Below are 17280 nucleotides of genomic sequence, written 5' to 3' on the forward strand. Positions count from 1 at the left end.
TTATTGATGACCCAAGGCAAAATAAAATTCAGCCTGCTCTTTTGCAGCAATATTGGATATGCTGCTCTTTCAGCAGTAAAATCCTGTTTTGTCAGCAGCTACTGAGAGCAGATATGACTCAGAGGACACATAAAAGCATACGTGTAAGGTAACTACCTATTATGTTTAGAAAACCATTTTGTACAACTTAAGTGCACTCTAACATTTCATATTTTAAATAATCAAAATCACATTCATAATGTAGAATCTCACAAAAATTATGCTCCTCTATTTATGTCCTAAGTGCACAAGACAGAAAAAAGGTACAAAGACATGCAGGGAATCACAAATTTTAGATAGCAAAGGGAATTTAAAGATCATAGAGCATGGAAGTTTTATTCTATAGAGAAGGAAAAAGAGACCTGGAAGGACTATGAACTGAACAATATCATTCCAACAGACTTAGGAATAAAATTTGGTTCTCAGTGTTTTGTTTTGCTTTTCAAAGAATACTCATTTTCCAGGTAGATCAACTCCTAGTGCTTTAGAATTGTGGAATCTCATTTGTTTCGTGACATTATTCTTCAACCTCTCCTCAAGAAGTGATGTCATGTCATGATTTATTTTATAATATTTGAGTTGCAAGAGTAACAGTTCTGAGACCTACCAGCATCAGGTACACAGATGGTACTCAATAAATATTGATTGGTTGAGGTTATGACCATCAAGGTTCACAGCCTAAGTTAAGGCTTTCATTATGGCTTCAGAGTTCAACTAGCTAGAATTCTCTTTTTTTAAAAAGGGAGTTTAAAAAAGACAGAATGAGAGATTGATTTATAGAGCATGATATTTACTCTTAAATACAAATACTTCTCAGGACCCAAGCATGACTTTTTATAAATATAACATAAATCAATCAGTATATATGTTTTGAACATAAACAATAGCCCTTTAGATCTGATTTGACAGAATAGCAGGTGTAGGACAATTCTCAGTGAAAAATAAATATACAACTGAACAAAATACATAAAGCAACTGTCTTGAGGCACTGGACAAGAGACAATGTAGACTGTGTTCCTCGAAAGATAAGAAACATGTGAGGTGAGATTTGCATTCGCTTCAGGATTCTACTTCGCTTTTGGGCAGAGGAAATAGCATTAGAGGTGTAACTAGCCAGAAAACAATGGAATAACATCTTTAAGGTATTATAAAACAAAAACTTGTCCACGTAGCAGTATATATCCTATGAAAATATTGTTCAGAAATGAAGGGGCAATAATATTTTCAGACAAACAAAAACAAGGTCTGTCATTAGCAGACCTGCACTACAAGAAATGTTGTAAGATGGCCATCAGGCTGAGGCACAATGATACCAGAACTCAACATGGATCTATAGTAGGGGTTGATAAATTACAGACTACAAGCCAAATCAAGGCATCCACTTGTTTCTAGACAGTCTATGTACTGAGATGATTTTACATATTTAACTAATCAGAAAAAATCAAAAGAAAAACAACATTTTGAAAATTATTCAGTGTTAGTATTTATAAATAAAGTTTATTAAAACATAGCCATAATCATTAGTTTACAAATTATCTACAGCTGCTTTCACTCTATAATAGCAGATTTGAATAGCTGTGACAGAGACTGTATTGCCTGCAAATCCTTAAATATTTACTCTCTGACCCTTTACAGAAAAAGTGTATAGACCCTTGATCTATCAGAAGGATTTAGGGACACTGAAAATTGTAAATTAAGTGGGCAAATACAAAAACAAAAACAAAGCTTCCTCATTTTTTAATTTGTTTAAGAGACTGTTTAAGGTAAAAGTAGTATAATTGGACTGTAAGATTCAAACATATATAAAAGTAAAAGATATCACAACAATAGGAGAAATAATATAAAGGGAATAAATAGAAGCATAGCAGTGTAAGATTCTTACATTATCATGAAGGGGTATGTCTTAATTCAGGCTGCTATAATAAATACCATAGACTGGGTGGCTTAAACAATAAACATTTACATCTCCTAGTTGTGGATACTGGGAAGTACAAGATCAAGGTGCTGGCCAATTCAGTTCCTGGTGAGAGCTCTCTACCTTCTTTGCAGATGACAACTTCCTGCTGTATTCCCAAATGGTGAAGAGAGATCATCTCTCTCATGTCTTTTATTGTAAGAATACTAATCTCATTGAGGGCTCCATTTAATTTGAGAGGCAATGACCTAATTGCCTCTCAAAAGCCTCATCTTCAAATACCATCACATGAGGGATTAGGGCTTTCAACCTATGAATTTTGGGGGGATACAAATATTTAGTCCATCGCACAGTATAATATTAATTTAGGCTATATTTGATAAATTAAAGATGCATATGTTAATCTCTAGAACAAACCTAAAAAACAATATAAGGAGGTATAAAGATAAAATAGAATACTAAAAAAAAATTCACTTAATCAAAAAGAAGAAAGAAAACAAGGAAAAAACAAAGAATGGAGGAAGGAATAGAAAATCAAAAGTAAGATAGTAGTCTTAAACGTAACCATTCCAATAATCACATTATGTGTATGTAAATGGATTAACTATTCTAATTAAGAGGCAAAATCTATTACACTAGAAAAAAAAAATAAGACCAAATATACGCTCTCCACAAGAGATCTATTTAAATATAAATACACACAAAGGTTGGAAATAAAATGATGGTAAAATATATGCCATACAAATAATACACATAAGAAAGCTGGACTAATTATATTTAAAATTAGACAAAAAATGCTTCAAGAAAAGGAATAGCAGTAAAGGTGGAGAGGGACATGTTATAATGACAAAAGAATCAAAGAATATTAAAGATTGGAAACACACTATCGAATAATTTAAGAACATTAATTTAGATCAATTAATTGAGACTTACAGAACATTACAAAAAGCAACTGCAGAATTCACATTCTTTTGATGTGCACATAGCACATTCACAAGATAGTCCATGTGTTGGGTCAGAAAACAAGTCTTAATTTTGAAGGAATGAAAACATATAGAATATATTTTCTAATTGAAATAGAACCATATCAAAAATCAATAACTGGGAATGCAAGCTGGTGCAGCCACTCTGGAAAATAGTATGGAGGTTCCTCACAAAACTAAAAATAGAACTACCCTACGACCCAGAAATTGCACTACTAGGCATTTATCCAAGGGATACAGGAGTGCTGTTTCGAAGGGATACGTGCACCCCCATGTTTATAGCAGCACTATCAACAATAGCCAAAGTATGGAAAGAGCCCAAATGTCCATCAGTGGATGAATGGATAAAGAAGGGGTGGTGTGTGTGTGTATATACATATATACATATATATGTATATGTGTGTATACACACACACACACACACACACACACACACAATGGAGTATTACTCGGCAATCAAAAAGAAGGAAATCTTGCCATTTCCAACTACATGGATGGAACTGGAGGATATTATGCTAAGTGAAAGTAGTCAGAGAAAGACAAAAATCATATTACTTCACTCATATGAGGACTTTAAGAGACAAAACAGATGAACACAAGTGAAGGGAAACAAAAATAATATAAAAACAGGGAGGGGGACAAAACAGAAGAGACTCATAAATATGGAGAACAAACTGAGGATTACTGGAGGGGTTGTGGGAGGGGGGATGGGCTAAATGGGTAAGAGGCATTAAGGAATCTACCCCTGAAATCATTGTTGCACTATATGCTAAGTAATTTGGATGTGAATTTTAAAAAAGAAAAAAAGAAAATTAAAAAAAAAAGAAAAAATGATACCTCTAATATCCCCAAATATTTGAAAATTTGGAAATATAATTCTATATTTAAAAGTCTGTTTTTCTGGGGTGCCTGGGTGGCTCGGTCACTTGGTATCTGACTTTGGCTCAGATCATGATCTCACAGTTCATGAGTTTGAGCCCCATGTTGAGCCTAGAACCTGCTTCAGATTCTATGTCTCCCTCTCTCTCTGCCTCTCCCCCATTCATATTCTCTCTCTCTCTCTCTCTGTCTCTCTCTCTCTCTCAAAAAATAAATAAATAGGAGCGCCTGGGTGGCTCAGTCAGCTAAGCGGCCGACTTCGGCTCAGGTCATGATTTCACAGTCCGTGAGTTGGAGCCCCGCGTCGGGCTCTGTGCTGACAGCTCAGAGCCTGGAGCCTGTTTCAGATTCTGTGTCTCCCTCTCTCTGACCCTCCCCCATTCATGCTCTGTCTCTCTCTGTCTCAAAAATAAGTAAACGTTAAAAAAAATTTTTTTTTTAAATAAACATTAAAAATTGTTTTTAAAGTCCGGTTTTTATCTTTTTTTTCTTTGTTTAGTTATTTGTTTCTTAAATTTCACATGAGTGAAATTAACATCATATTATACACCTGAACCCAATATAACACTATGTTAATTACACTGGAATTAAAAAATAAACAAATAATTTTAAAAAGAAATATAATTCTAAATAAAACATGAGTCAACAAACAGTAATTATTTTGACTTGAATGGTAAAGGAAACAGAACATAATAAATTTTGTGTGCTGTAATTAAGGCAGTCTATAAAGAAAAATGTATACCTTTAGATATTTACATTAAAGAAGAAACACTTAAAATCAGTGATCTAAGATCCACTGTAAGAGCTAGAAAAATAAGATTAAATTAACCACAAAGTAAGTAGAATGGAGAAAAAAATAAAATAAATGTAGAAATCAACGGTATATAAAGTGGACAACCAATACAGAAAATCAACAAAACTGAAATCACTGGTAAATGCCATCAGACATTTGAGAAACAAATAACTACAATTCTCCAATCTTAAATCAATGTTGTCCTAAAATATAAATGATCTAAACACCCCAATTAAAAGGCAGACATTGTCACAGTAGAAAGAAATGTAAGAACCGACTAGGTACTATCTACAAAAGAAACCGTTCACATATAAAGATCCTGATTAATAGGTTTAAAGTAAATTCATGGAAAAACAGACTATGCAAATATTAATCATAAAGCTGATGTCTTAGTCTGTTGAGGCTCCTGTCACAGAGACATTATCATGAAGGAGTATGTCTTAATTCAGGCTAGTGTGACTGGGTGACTTATAAACAACATAAATTTATCTCACAATTCTGGAGACAGTGAAGCCCAAGTTCAAGGTGACAGTAGATTCCACATTTGGTAAGGGCCTACTTCCTGGTTTACAGAAGGCTGTTTGCTCACTGTGGTTCTTCAAATGGCAGAGGGGTAAGGAAGCTCTCTGGGGTTTCTTTTATAAAAGCAGTAATCTTATAATATTTTGTAAGGGTGGAGCCTTCATGATCTTGTCACCTCCTAAAGGCTCCAGCTCCAAATACCATCACTCTGAAGATTGTATCAACATGAATTTTAGGGACACAAATATTCATTCTATCATCTGGAATGGTTGTATTAAGTAGGTAAAGTAAGACTTAAAACAAGAAATATTACCAAGAATAAAGATTAAAAAGTCATAATGATAAAAATGTCAACTCATCAAGGAGTCATAAAAACCTTAAATGAGTATGCACCTAAATATGAATTTAAATGAAGCAAAAACTGACAATTTAAAGAGAAATAGATAAATTCACAATTATAGTTGAATAATGCAAAACTTATTTCTCAGTGATTGATATGACAAATGGACAGAAAATCAATAAGGATGTAGGAAGATTGAATAACTATAAAATTGACATTCATAGAATATTCCAACAACAGAAGAATATGCATTCTTTTTAAGTACACATAGTATGTTCATCAAGAAAGACTATATGCTGATTTATAAACCATGTAATAATTTTAAAAGGTTGAAAAGATAAAGCTTATGTTAATTTTCTTGCTTTTTAAATAAAATGTTTTGAAAGAAATCTCTTTTAATAGGCTTAAGGAAGCCTACATCATACTACTTGATGACAAAATGTAACTAAAAATGATGTTATAAATTGGATTTTAAAATTTTGTATTCTATTTTCTCTTATAGGTTATGTTACAAAATCAAGTGATATCCCACAATGTATAAAAGAAACCTCTCAATGAGGGAAATTTTTTTAATCTATAAATCAAAAGATAAATGATCAAAACCCAAAAGCTCTGAAAGCCAGTTGCAGGCACTGTGTTCATGTTATATCAAAGGCAATAAACAATAGAAAGCCCTAGAATATTCTTTCAAATAACTGAAATATTTTAAGGAATTTCTATCAGCCATGTCAAAGAGGAGAAGGGTACTGGTGAGCCAAATTCCTTTCTAATTCAAATAGGATTTATAACTATAACTCAAGGTTGTTTCTCATGTTGTACATAGAGCTCTATAAAAAGTATTTTTGTTTAAAGTAGATAATCTATCAAAATAAACCTAGTCATGCTATGATATGAATAAATATAAGGCTATGTAGGCATACAGCCTGACTTTTTTCACTAATCCATTGGTGGTACAGTGCTATTTATGTTTTTATTAAGTACATATGATTTAGTTTGGCTTGGTTTGATTTGGTTTTAATCTAGTGTTGACATCTAGTCGGTTTGAGATAGGAAAGAATGAGGAGAGTCTTAGATTCCAGGACCAAAGTCAGAGGTATTGATGACCAAAGCATTGATATGTGGTTGTTAAGGAGCCCAGAGAACCAGAAAAAAAGCTGGAGTGGTGAAGGAATCAAGACACTGGTACAGAAGGGCAAGGGAATAATTTGGGAGCAACGGTTAATGAAAGTCTGAATCAAAGCAGAGGGGCTTCTAGAACAAGAAAGAGGCTTAGCAATCACTAAAGAATGCAAAAAAGAGTTCAAAGCAGGTCAAGAAAATAAATTCCACAGATCAAGCCCCATGCCCATAATGTTCATGGAACTAGAGGTTAAAAATAGAAAGTAGGTTCCAGATATTCAGGGAAGGAACCTAGGATGAAAGATGGAAAACCAGACCCAGAAGTGGAAGTTACATAACAGTAGAAGCCAAAAAGCCACCTAAAAAGCAGGATGCCTGACTGGCTCAGTTGGTTAAGTGCCCAACTCTTGCTTTTGACTCAGGTCATGATCTCACAGTGCGTGGCTTCAAGCCCTGCATCGGGCTCAGCACTGACTGCATGGAGCCTGCTTGGGATCCTCTCTCTCCTTCTCTCTCTGCCTCTCTCTCCCTCAAAATAAATAAACTTTAAAAAATTAAAAAAGAAAAATCCCACCGCAAACAACTAGTTTTGGCAAGCAAAACTCAAACAAAACAGATTAGCCAAGACTCCAAAGAATGGAATTACTGAGTTCCAATCCTGGAAAACAAATATAATGATTGAGCTGATAAGTATATGCTAGTTGCTATGTATGTGAAACTTCACCTAGATCCATATATAAGCAGCCTGGTTAACAAGGGAAAGAGCAGCAAAGTGGGCTTGAAACTGACCCAAGATCCTTCTGAAATATGTAGTGTGTCCAGAAACAGAACTAAGACCAGGTAAAACACAACAATCAGGTGGCTTGCTTCACCTACTAGGACCAAGGATGGGTCCAGAAAGGACCAGACATTTCTATCCTTGAGACTGGCTTTTTCAACGAGATTTAAAGGGACATTAAATCTTATATATCTTTTTTTTATGATTCAACTATTTATAAATATCAGTAGTGCTACCAATCAGATGTCATGAAATGCCAAAACAAGAACTACACCAAAGATAAAAATCACTGGCTGACAGTCTGATAGCTCTATTAGTGTGACCTTAAATACATAAAAGGCCATATCAATTACTATAACTCTGCCATATAAGGAATAGATATTTAGGAAATGGATTGATATTGTCTATTTCTCCCCTGGAACAAGAGCCATTAAAAGAACAGTGTTTTTCTCCAGATTTTATGAGGAATTTGTTTTCACAGAAGTGTTCAAATTGAAAATCTCTGGAGAGCAAGTGAGCATTGTCAGGCCCAACAGACCATGTGAAGGCAGACAGGGATCAAGCACAACTGTTGAGTACAGTCTACACTGGAGTGACAGGGGTGAACCAGGTCATTGCCCTGAACCCTGCCTTTGTTATCTCTCTACTTCTCTGGAAGGCTGACTTCACTGAGGACTCAAGCTCCTGGAGCCCAAACAGATGGAGACTATGTGCTTAAATTGTCTAACTGCTTTCCTTCACCTTTATCACTGCCTTTCTTTCTGGATTCCTCTCTTGGCTCCTCTTTCCCAGTTCTGGAAAACTCTCATTCCCACTCTTCTGGACCCCGTCCCCCCACCCCCACTGAAGACACAGGTATCTTTTGTCTGGGAGACAAAATGTATCTTTTGTCTGGGAGAGCTTCTTCCCAGACTTGAATCCTATCCCCAAATCCAAGGTAATAATCTCTATTTGCTGCCTGCTTAGAGACAATACTGACCATTGTCTGGAGGGCCTCCAGTGTCCCTCACTGACCAGATGCCTTCGTATGGACAGCTGCTCCCAAAGCCATGCACCTCACCCCGTCACCAGTCTCAGCCGCCTGATCAGTCACTCGCTGATCTACCTTAACATCCACAGAGCACCCACTCTGCCTCTTTTACAGACCATGTCTCTCCAGAATGATTTTTTCTTCCACTCTCTGAGGTGAGTGTACACACCCTTAACCTACTCTCTTAATAAGGGTAACAATATTACATGGAGCGGTTCCTACTGTCAAGGTTCAAAGCCATGGGCTACATGAAAAGAAAGTTACTAAGACAACACATCTATGATTTCCTGATATCCCAGATATGTGTATTAGGAAAACAGAGATGATACAAGAGAGGCTGGGAATGATTTTGTCCCCTCTACAAATCATTAAGTAAGCATTTCTGAGTGGACAGAGGAGAGTTGAGCTCATTACAGAGTGAGATAGAAACCAACTACAGTTAATGGTAAAACTAATGAACTATAAAGTCACTTCCCCATCATTTCCTTGAGGTATAAAATGAAGACGTTGGGTTAGGTCATCTCTCAGGCCTCCTTAAGCTCTAAAATCATCTATGATCTGCAGAAAGTGGCTCGATTTAAACTGGCATTTTACATTAAACATACAAAAACTTATTGACAATAGTATGTACTTTTTGGGGGTGCCATATAGAATCAGCATAGCTAAAACATGAAGTTTTATTTATTTATTTATTTATTTATTTATTTATTTATTTACTTATTTATTTACTTACTTATTTATTTTTAAATGTTCATATCTTTATTATTGACATAGTATACACACACAAGTGGGGGAGGGGCAGAGACACAGAGGGAGACAGAGAATCCAAAGCAGGCTCCAGGCTCTGAGCTGTCAGCACAGAGCCCAATTTGGTGCTTAAACTCAAGAACTGTAAGATCATGACATGGGCCAAATTCAGACGCTTAACCACTGAGCCACCTAGGTGCCCCCAAACATGAGGTTTTAAAGAAACATGGAGGAAGATGCTTAAAAATCAGGAAGCCAAAACTTAAGCTCAATTTGCAGAGTACCCACAGGGTCTGAATAATAAGACACCTTAATCCACAAAATATTTAACAAATTCAAATTCATAACCATTTGTTTATCAACCTATTTCCAGAGCCAAAGTGTGGTGGAGGTTATAAATGCCATATTATATAGAAATGCACTATCATTTAGGAAGTGATGTCATAAAGCTAAGGCCATAAAGCCAACTGGACAATGCCAGCAACATGTTGTAAGAACACAGGGCTCCCTCTCCCTGATCATAACTGAATGGGCCCGATTTCCAGTCATTCATGTTTTCAGGAACATACTTTTCCCTTTCAAAATGTCTTTAACAGTTATGAACAACTTGTTTTCGATACAAATACCTAATGTGTTTTTCTACCAGATTTGTTCATTATGGAATAATGTACATCAATTTCATGCATAATTTGCACTTTTATAGCTGAAACATCAAGAAGAAACATTATCATTATGTGTTGATTTACAAAGCAAAAAAGAAAAATCATTTTTAATTCAAGCTCAGGCCCATGTTTATCAGGCCAGCGAGAACTGTGAATTCTTAACAGATAGCACACTACTTCCCCAAGGGGCCGTCTCTTCCCCACAAGTCTCCACTCGTGCCTGCTGGCTGCTGCATAGGGCAGGATCGCTAGGCATCGACAGCTGACCCTCTGCCTGTAAGAGCAGAAGCTGCGCTCTAAAACAGGTCAGCAAACAATGACCTGTGGGCCATATGCATCTCACTGCTTGTTCCTGTTCGGCTCCTGAGCTAAGAAGGGTTATTACATTTTCAAACAGTTTACAGAAAGCAATAAAAAGAAAAATATTTCAAGACATGTGCAAATTATATGAAATTCAAGTTCCAGTGTCCAGTAAATGAAGTGTGCGACATAGCCAGACTCATTTGTTTACATGTTGTCTATGTCTGCTTAATGCTCTAACATAAAGTCAAAATGTTGCAACAGAAACCATACAGCCCACAAGCTATATTTACTATCTGGCCCATTAGAGAAAAAGTTTGCCAACCTCTTCCCTAAAACATCTAAGACACTACCTTGTTGCCCCATGGACAGCAACAGTATTCCACTCAGCAGATCCAAATGTCTTCTGTTTCTCATGCATTTCTCACCCCTGATGCAAAGTCAAATCTCAAAGTCAACACTCTGCTTTAACACAAAAGTCGTCTACAAAAATACCTTTGTTTTCTTTCTATACCTTCTGCCACAGCTTTTCAGTCTCAGTTACTTGCTTAAAAACTGATGTCTCTGGTTTTTCTCCCTGTTTCCTTCTTTGCAGGGAGCCCATCACCCTGATTATCCTATTTAATCCTCTCTGTTCTTCTCTGTCCCTAAACCCACCAGATTTCTTCATAGTGCACAGTGAGGATTTATTTTCTGTCTGTCTCTCCCACTAGAGGATAAACTCAATGAGGCTGGGGTCTTATGTTTCTATTCACCATCGTGTAGTGTTGCTCTTTTAAAAGTATCTAGTACGCTTAGCACTAAGTGGAAATTGCTTAACAAAATACTGAAAGACTAACTGAATGAATAAACGAATGAATGAACGAGCAAATAAGGCTAAATGAACCAGGCAGGATAAAAGCTTAAAAAGGAGTTTTTGAAAGCACACTCTTTCTCCCCTCAAAAAGATCTACTTTATCTGAACACTGGCTACTTACTACTCACAGAACACTGACCATGGACCAGACACTATGCTCAGTCCTTTACCTCCTGTGGCTGCTATAACAAATTACCACAAAATGAGTGGCTTGAAAAAACAGAAATGTATCCTCCCACAGTTCTGAAGGCCATAAGTCTGAAATCAAGACACTGATAGGGCCACACTCCTTCTAGAATCTCTAGGGGAGATTTCATTCCTTGTCTCTTCCAATTTCTGGTGGCTACTGGGGCTCCTTGGCTTGTGTGTGCATCACTTCAATCTCTGTTTCTGTCTTCATATGGCCTCCTTTTCTGTGTGTCTGTGCCTTTTCCTCTTCTGTCTCTTATAAGGACACTTGCCATTGGATTTAGGACACATCAGGTTAACCTAGGATGATCTCATTTCATGATACTTAACTTAGATCTGCAAAGACCTTTTGCAAATGAGGTCACAGTCATAGGTTCCAATGATTAGGACATTGACATATCTTTTGGAGGATACTATTCAATTCATTACATTTAGCACCAGGATATTAGTACATTTATGATTTCATTTAAGTTCTCCAAGAGCCTTGAGAGTTACTACCATTTCACAGATAAGAAAACTCTAATGAAAGAGTGAAAAGGCTAGCATTTGAAACTAAGTCTGTTGGAATTTAAGACTATGCCCTTAACCACTACAGAATTTTACTGTCTACAAAGCCAACTGGGTCACTTCCTGAATTGCCTAATTTGCAGGTGGAATATACCAGAGTCCCAAGCCACCACAAAATTCCTTCATTTCCTTTCACCCACTTACATATCCAGATGATCCACCTGGAGTGCAAAACAAGAGGCAATTTTTCAGGTTACCAGGAAACTCCCAGTTGTCCTCAGGGCTAATCTGACACTGTGAGCCACCTTCTCTAAAATGAAGTACCTGTTTCTCTTAGTGAACTTTGCTAAATGCTTCCTGATGTCTATGGCAAATTAAATTCCCTGTGTATCTACCACTGTTGAGCAGTGTGTATGAGAAATTCTAAAGAGAATGTCTTCTTTACTTCACTCCAGAGATTCTAAAAATGTATGAATTACTTTTCTTTTCTTTTTTTTTTTTAATTGGGATGCAAATGACACTAAGGCATCTCACACGGCCACAAGGAAGTAGGACATAAGGAAGGAATTCTTCTCTGGTCACTTTGAATTAGAACATGCCAGTGACCCTCGAGGGACTATAAACTGTGGGCATTTCTCCAAACCCTTTCAAATTGCTTGGCTCAAAACTCACATAAAGTTAGTTCCTTGTGAAAATCCCCCTCCTAGTGGCCTGAGAGAATTAATATACTTCCAAAAGTAAACAAGTCGCTCCTTTCTGCAGCTGAATCAGAACCGTTATATATCATGCCAACTCAAAGGGAAAATACAGTCAAGGAAATGGAGGGGTCAAAAGCCAACCACCTGGAAATTTATGTCAGTTTTTAATGCTTAGGCTCCTTCACCGCAAACAAATATCACACTTTAATACCGCTGCCCAATAAAGGAAAACCTTCGACTTGTGGGCTTATGGAAAAAGCAGAATGAAATAGCAGCATTCATGTGAGAGTCAAAACCTATCCTGAACTTTGGTGAAGAATAAAAAGGCTTTCATGCTATGTCTTTTACCTCTGCTGAAGCTGGGGCTCAGAGTGACACTATGGACAGGAAACCGACAATGATTGAGCAACTTCTCCTTACCTGATTGTTCCATAGGTTTTATATCACTGATCCTTTACCACTACCCTTGAAAGTAGGCAAAATGCCCTCATTTAGAGTTGAGGACACTGAGGCTCAGAAAACCTAATGACTTACCAAAGCTCAAGTAGTTAATTAGCGATTTGGGGTAAACCAAAGATATTCCCAAATGCCAAGCTTACCTAAATCAACTTTTTCTTTCCTGCTCCTGCCAGCATATTCTAAACATATGCTTTTAAAATAATGACACACTAAATCTTGCAATCAAGTTATTAAAGCATTCTGGTAAGTCTGCAAATGTCATGCTGTTTTCACTAAAGATGACCAGGATATGACATTGTCTCCTCCTATTACGCCCAGCCAGCAGACTGACTGTCAAATACCCACTGCTGTGATCTGTTTAGCAAGGTCAGCTGCTTGATTGCTATGAATAATTGGATGCCATTAATAATGGTCAGCTCCAGGATATAGGAAAGTGGTCAAGCGTGATAATTGTATTTTGAATTCCAGCAGATTATTTCCTGGGGAGCAGGAAGACAACCACTATATGGAATACAGTATTCCTAAGTTCAACAGAGATAACTCTTTCCCTAAAGGTGAAGGGGACAAATGAAGGGCTCTCTTAAAAACATGTGTGACCACCTCTGAAAAGAAATATGGAAGTCAACATTTTGCAAGATGTGGCTAATATTGGGAGGCCTGACCATTACTAAATGTCTTCAGCAGTTAACTTTCTTATTCTGTCATTCAGATTATTACTAGAGCTTTATATATTGGAGGGGTGGGATGTCACTGTCTAAATTCGGAAGCACCAGTGAGGTCAGATCAATGGCTATTTAGGAAATCTATTCCAGTTGATAGTCATCTGAAAGGTCAAGCATAAATCTTTTGCTGTTTAATGTGTATTAAATGTCCAAAATATATTAAAGGCTGTGACTACCACAAAATAATGATATAGAACAACATTATTATCTTTTTTAAAAAGCTTGTCAAAGAATAAAGGCTTAAAAAAAAAACCTTCTGGAACATAAGAATAAAAAAATGAGAAACTAAAGAGATTATAAAAAGTCATATTCTACAATTATGTGAAAAGGAAAAGCTGAAAACTATCTTAGAGAAAGGTAATAGACTAGGGTTTGGGTGGTAAATAAAGAGCAAAAAAAATCATACAAAAATGCAATAACTTAATAGCAATAAGGCATGCTTTACTATAACACCCATCAGCTATTGGTTTCAGACTTCAATATGGAAACTTTCTTCCACTGGCCAGCCATGTGAGCGAACAAAATTAAACTTAAAACTTACCACAGCAGAAGTATAAGTGAAGGAAAAGCAATGGGAACATGGAGTCAGGATACAACCGCTTGAAGCCGTAAGTATTCAGCACATGTTTCTTGTCAGCTTTTCCATTATCTGGAACTACTACAAGATGGACCGTTGGGCCAATTTTTTCAAGAGTATTCAGTGTTTTGATCAACTCTGAAATGAAAAGACAAACAAATGGACTTTTGACACAATATAAAAGCCAAAACTATAAAACTTTCATAAAAAAAAAAGATAGAGTAAGCTCTCATGACTTTGGGTGAAACAATGGTTTCTTAGATATGATACCAAAAAGACAGGTAACAAAAGGAAAAAAATGTATAAATTGACCACGTCAAAATTAAAAACTTTTGTGCAGCAAATGATACCATCAAGAAAGTAAAAAGACAACCCAAAGAATGGGAGAAAATATTTGCAAAGCATATAGATAGATAGATAGATAGATAGATAGATAGATAGATAGATATGATGAAGGATTCATATCTCAATACAAATAGCCAAAAAGCAGAAACAATCCAAATGTCCATTAACTGATGAATGGATAAATAACATGTGGTATATCCATACAAAGGAATATTATTCAGCCATAAAAAGGAATGAAGTACTGACATATGCTACAATATGTCTGACTCTTAAAAACTATATAAGTGAAAGAAGCCAGTCAAAAGGCCAAATATTAAAAAAAAAAAAGAGGTTACAGTGGGAGAGAGCCAAAGCATAAGAGACTGTTAAAAACTGAGAACAAACTGAGGGTTGATGGGGGGTGGGAGGGAGGGGAGGGTGGGTGATGGGTATTGAGGAGGGCACCTTTTGGGATGAGCACTGGGTGTTGTATGGAAACCAATTTGACAATAAATTTCATATATTAAAAAAAAGGCCAAATATTGTACAAATTCTTCTATTAGAAATGTCTAGAATAAGGAACCTTACAGAGACAGACAGTAAATTAGGGGTTGCTTAGGGCTAGGGAAAAGGAGACACAAGGGAAAAAGGGATTTAATACTAATGGGTATAAGGGGTTTTTTCAGGGGGTATGAAAATGTTATAAAATTAGTTCATGCTGGTGGTTGCATAACTCTATGAATGTATTAAGAAAAATTAAGTTGTGCACTTTGAATGAAGATGAATTGTAGGCATGTGAATTATATCTCAGCAAATTCAAAGGTATTTTAAAAAATAACAAAAACAAAGAAAAATACTGATAGGCATAGGCTGCTTCCCTAGTGACAAAATCATTTTATTTTTAGACTGGGGATCCAGAAGGGAGATTAAACTTGCACAAGCCCCACAATGAGCTAGCAACTAGGCAGAATCCCCAAGATCTCTGCCTCCATGCCACTGGAAAATTTCTTACTCTTTATGGTCTTTTTCAGGGGGTAGGGGATCTTTTCCTCTCAGTGACAATAGCCTTATGACTGATGCATTTATCCAGAAGAATTTCCATCAGCTAATGAAACGAGAGGACACCATAACCTACAGGAGGTAGGTAATATCAGTCTAGCAGGAGTCTTTTTTCTTAGATAACAGTAAAGAACTTCTAAAAGGCCCCCAGACTTGAGCAAGGTCTAACTAGTTCCCTGAAAGGAGAATCAGATGGAAGCATGTAAGATTTTTAGTCATGAGAAAATTATTTGATTAGGTGATGATCAGTTTACAGAAATAAGGACCTGGTCCTTACTGGATGGCTCAGTCGGTTAAGCATCCAACTCATGGATTTGGCTCAGGTCATGTCTCAAGGTTCCTGAGGTCGAGCTTGAGATTCTCTCTCTCTCTCTCTCTCTCTCTCTCTCTCTCTCTCTGCCCCTTCCCCACCATTGCATTCTCTCTCTCTCTCTTAAAAAAAAAAAAAAAAAAAGGAAGAAGCATCCAGAACCCAGATTTCTCCATCTTAGTTATGCCTCACAGGCTAATAAGCAAGAGACTAAAAGTTGGCCAGGGTCAACTTTTTCACTTTTTCCCTTAAATTAGCACCTTTTTTCCATAGGGAACATTCATTTCCTCTCAAAACTGCCTTTAAGCCCAAATGAGCCAGGGCAACAAAAAAGGAAAGATCCTCATCCCAGTTGCAATATTTTCAGAACCTTAAAAGATTTTATTTTAAAATCAGAAAATAAGACAATACCTTATATATCAATGGCTTCCTCATTTGCACAAAGGAGAAAGAGAACATCACTTACTTAGAGAAGTCAGTGGAAATGTAGTACATGCCCAAGTAAGAAAGTGTATCAGAGAAGTGTGTGTGTGTGTGTGTGTGTGTGTGTGTGTGTGTGTGTGAGAGAGAGAGAGAGAGAGAGAGAGAGAGAGAGAGAGAGAGGTGTGGGGAGGTAATGAGGGGGTTCAGGGAGAACTAAGGCTGAACTTCAGAGCCTGAGAGGATTTAAAAGGTTTTCTAGAACAGATAAAAAATGACACAAAAGCGCCTTATGCTTGAAAAGAAAGCATACAACAAATGGAAGAATGGAAAGTTTATGTTCTCACTACTGTGCTCCAGGCTTAAGAAGAAATTTAATAATTACAGCTTTCAGGATTTTTTTGCTCTTATGCCAGTTATTTTATTTATAATAAATTTTTCAATTCTCAAGTTCCTATTGCCCTTGTTCTCTTTTACTTCTACTTGAATTATTTTTATTTCTTCTTATAAAATAAAAATGTATCTTGAAGAGAACACTAACAAGCCTTGAGACTGAGTCAATTAACCAGTAACATATCCCTGCCAATTTTCCAACCACTACAAATTCTTCCACACATGAGGAGAAAAGGTGAGAACAGAGGTCAACAGTATATACAGCTCCATGTTTTATTCATCTTTCCAGAATGGTGGGAATATTAACTAATTACCCTACACTATGCCTCTGTAGGATAAGAAAAGTAATCCAGCTGTGCCCTACTTTAAGAAAAACTAAAAATGGCTTATAAAAATCAAAATCTATCAAAATATAAATAATAAAACACAAAACATATTCATAGAAGGATCTGAGATTAGGTAACATTTTAAAAAGAATGCTTGAGTACATTTAAAATACGACTTCATTTCTAAAATTTGAATTACTCTTTTACCAAAACCCATTATTTAAAAATCCAAATTTATAAAGGCAGATGCATTAGGGGGTTAATTGTTAAATTCATAAAAAGATTTCCTTAAACAGCATGCCACCTCCACCTCCCTCCTCCATATAATAAAAA

This window comes from Prionailurus bengalensis, chromosome A3 (assembly GCF_016509475.1).
Source record: "Prionailurus bengalensis isolate Pbe53 chromosome A3, Fcat_Pben_1.1_paternal_pri, whole genome shotgun sequence".
Taxonomy (NCBI): Eukaryota; Metazoa; Chordata; class Mammalia; order Carnivora; family Felidae; genus Prionailurus; species Prionailurus bengalensis.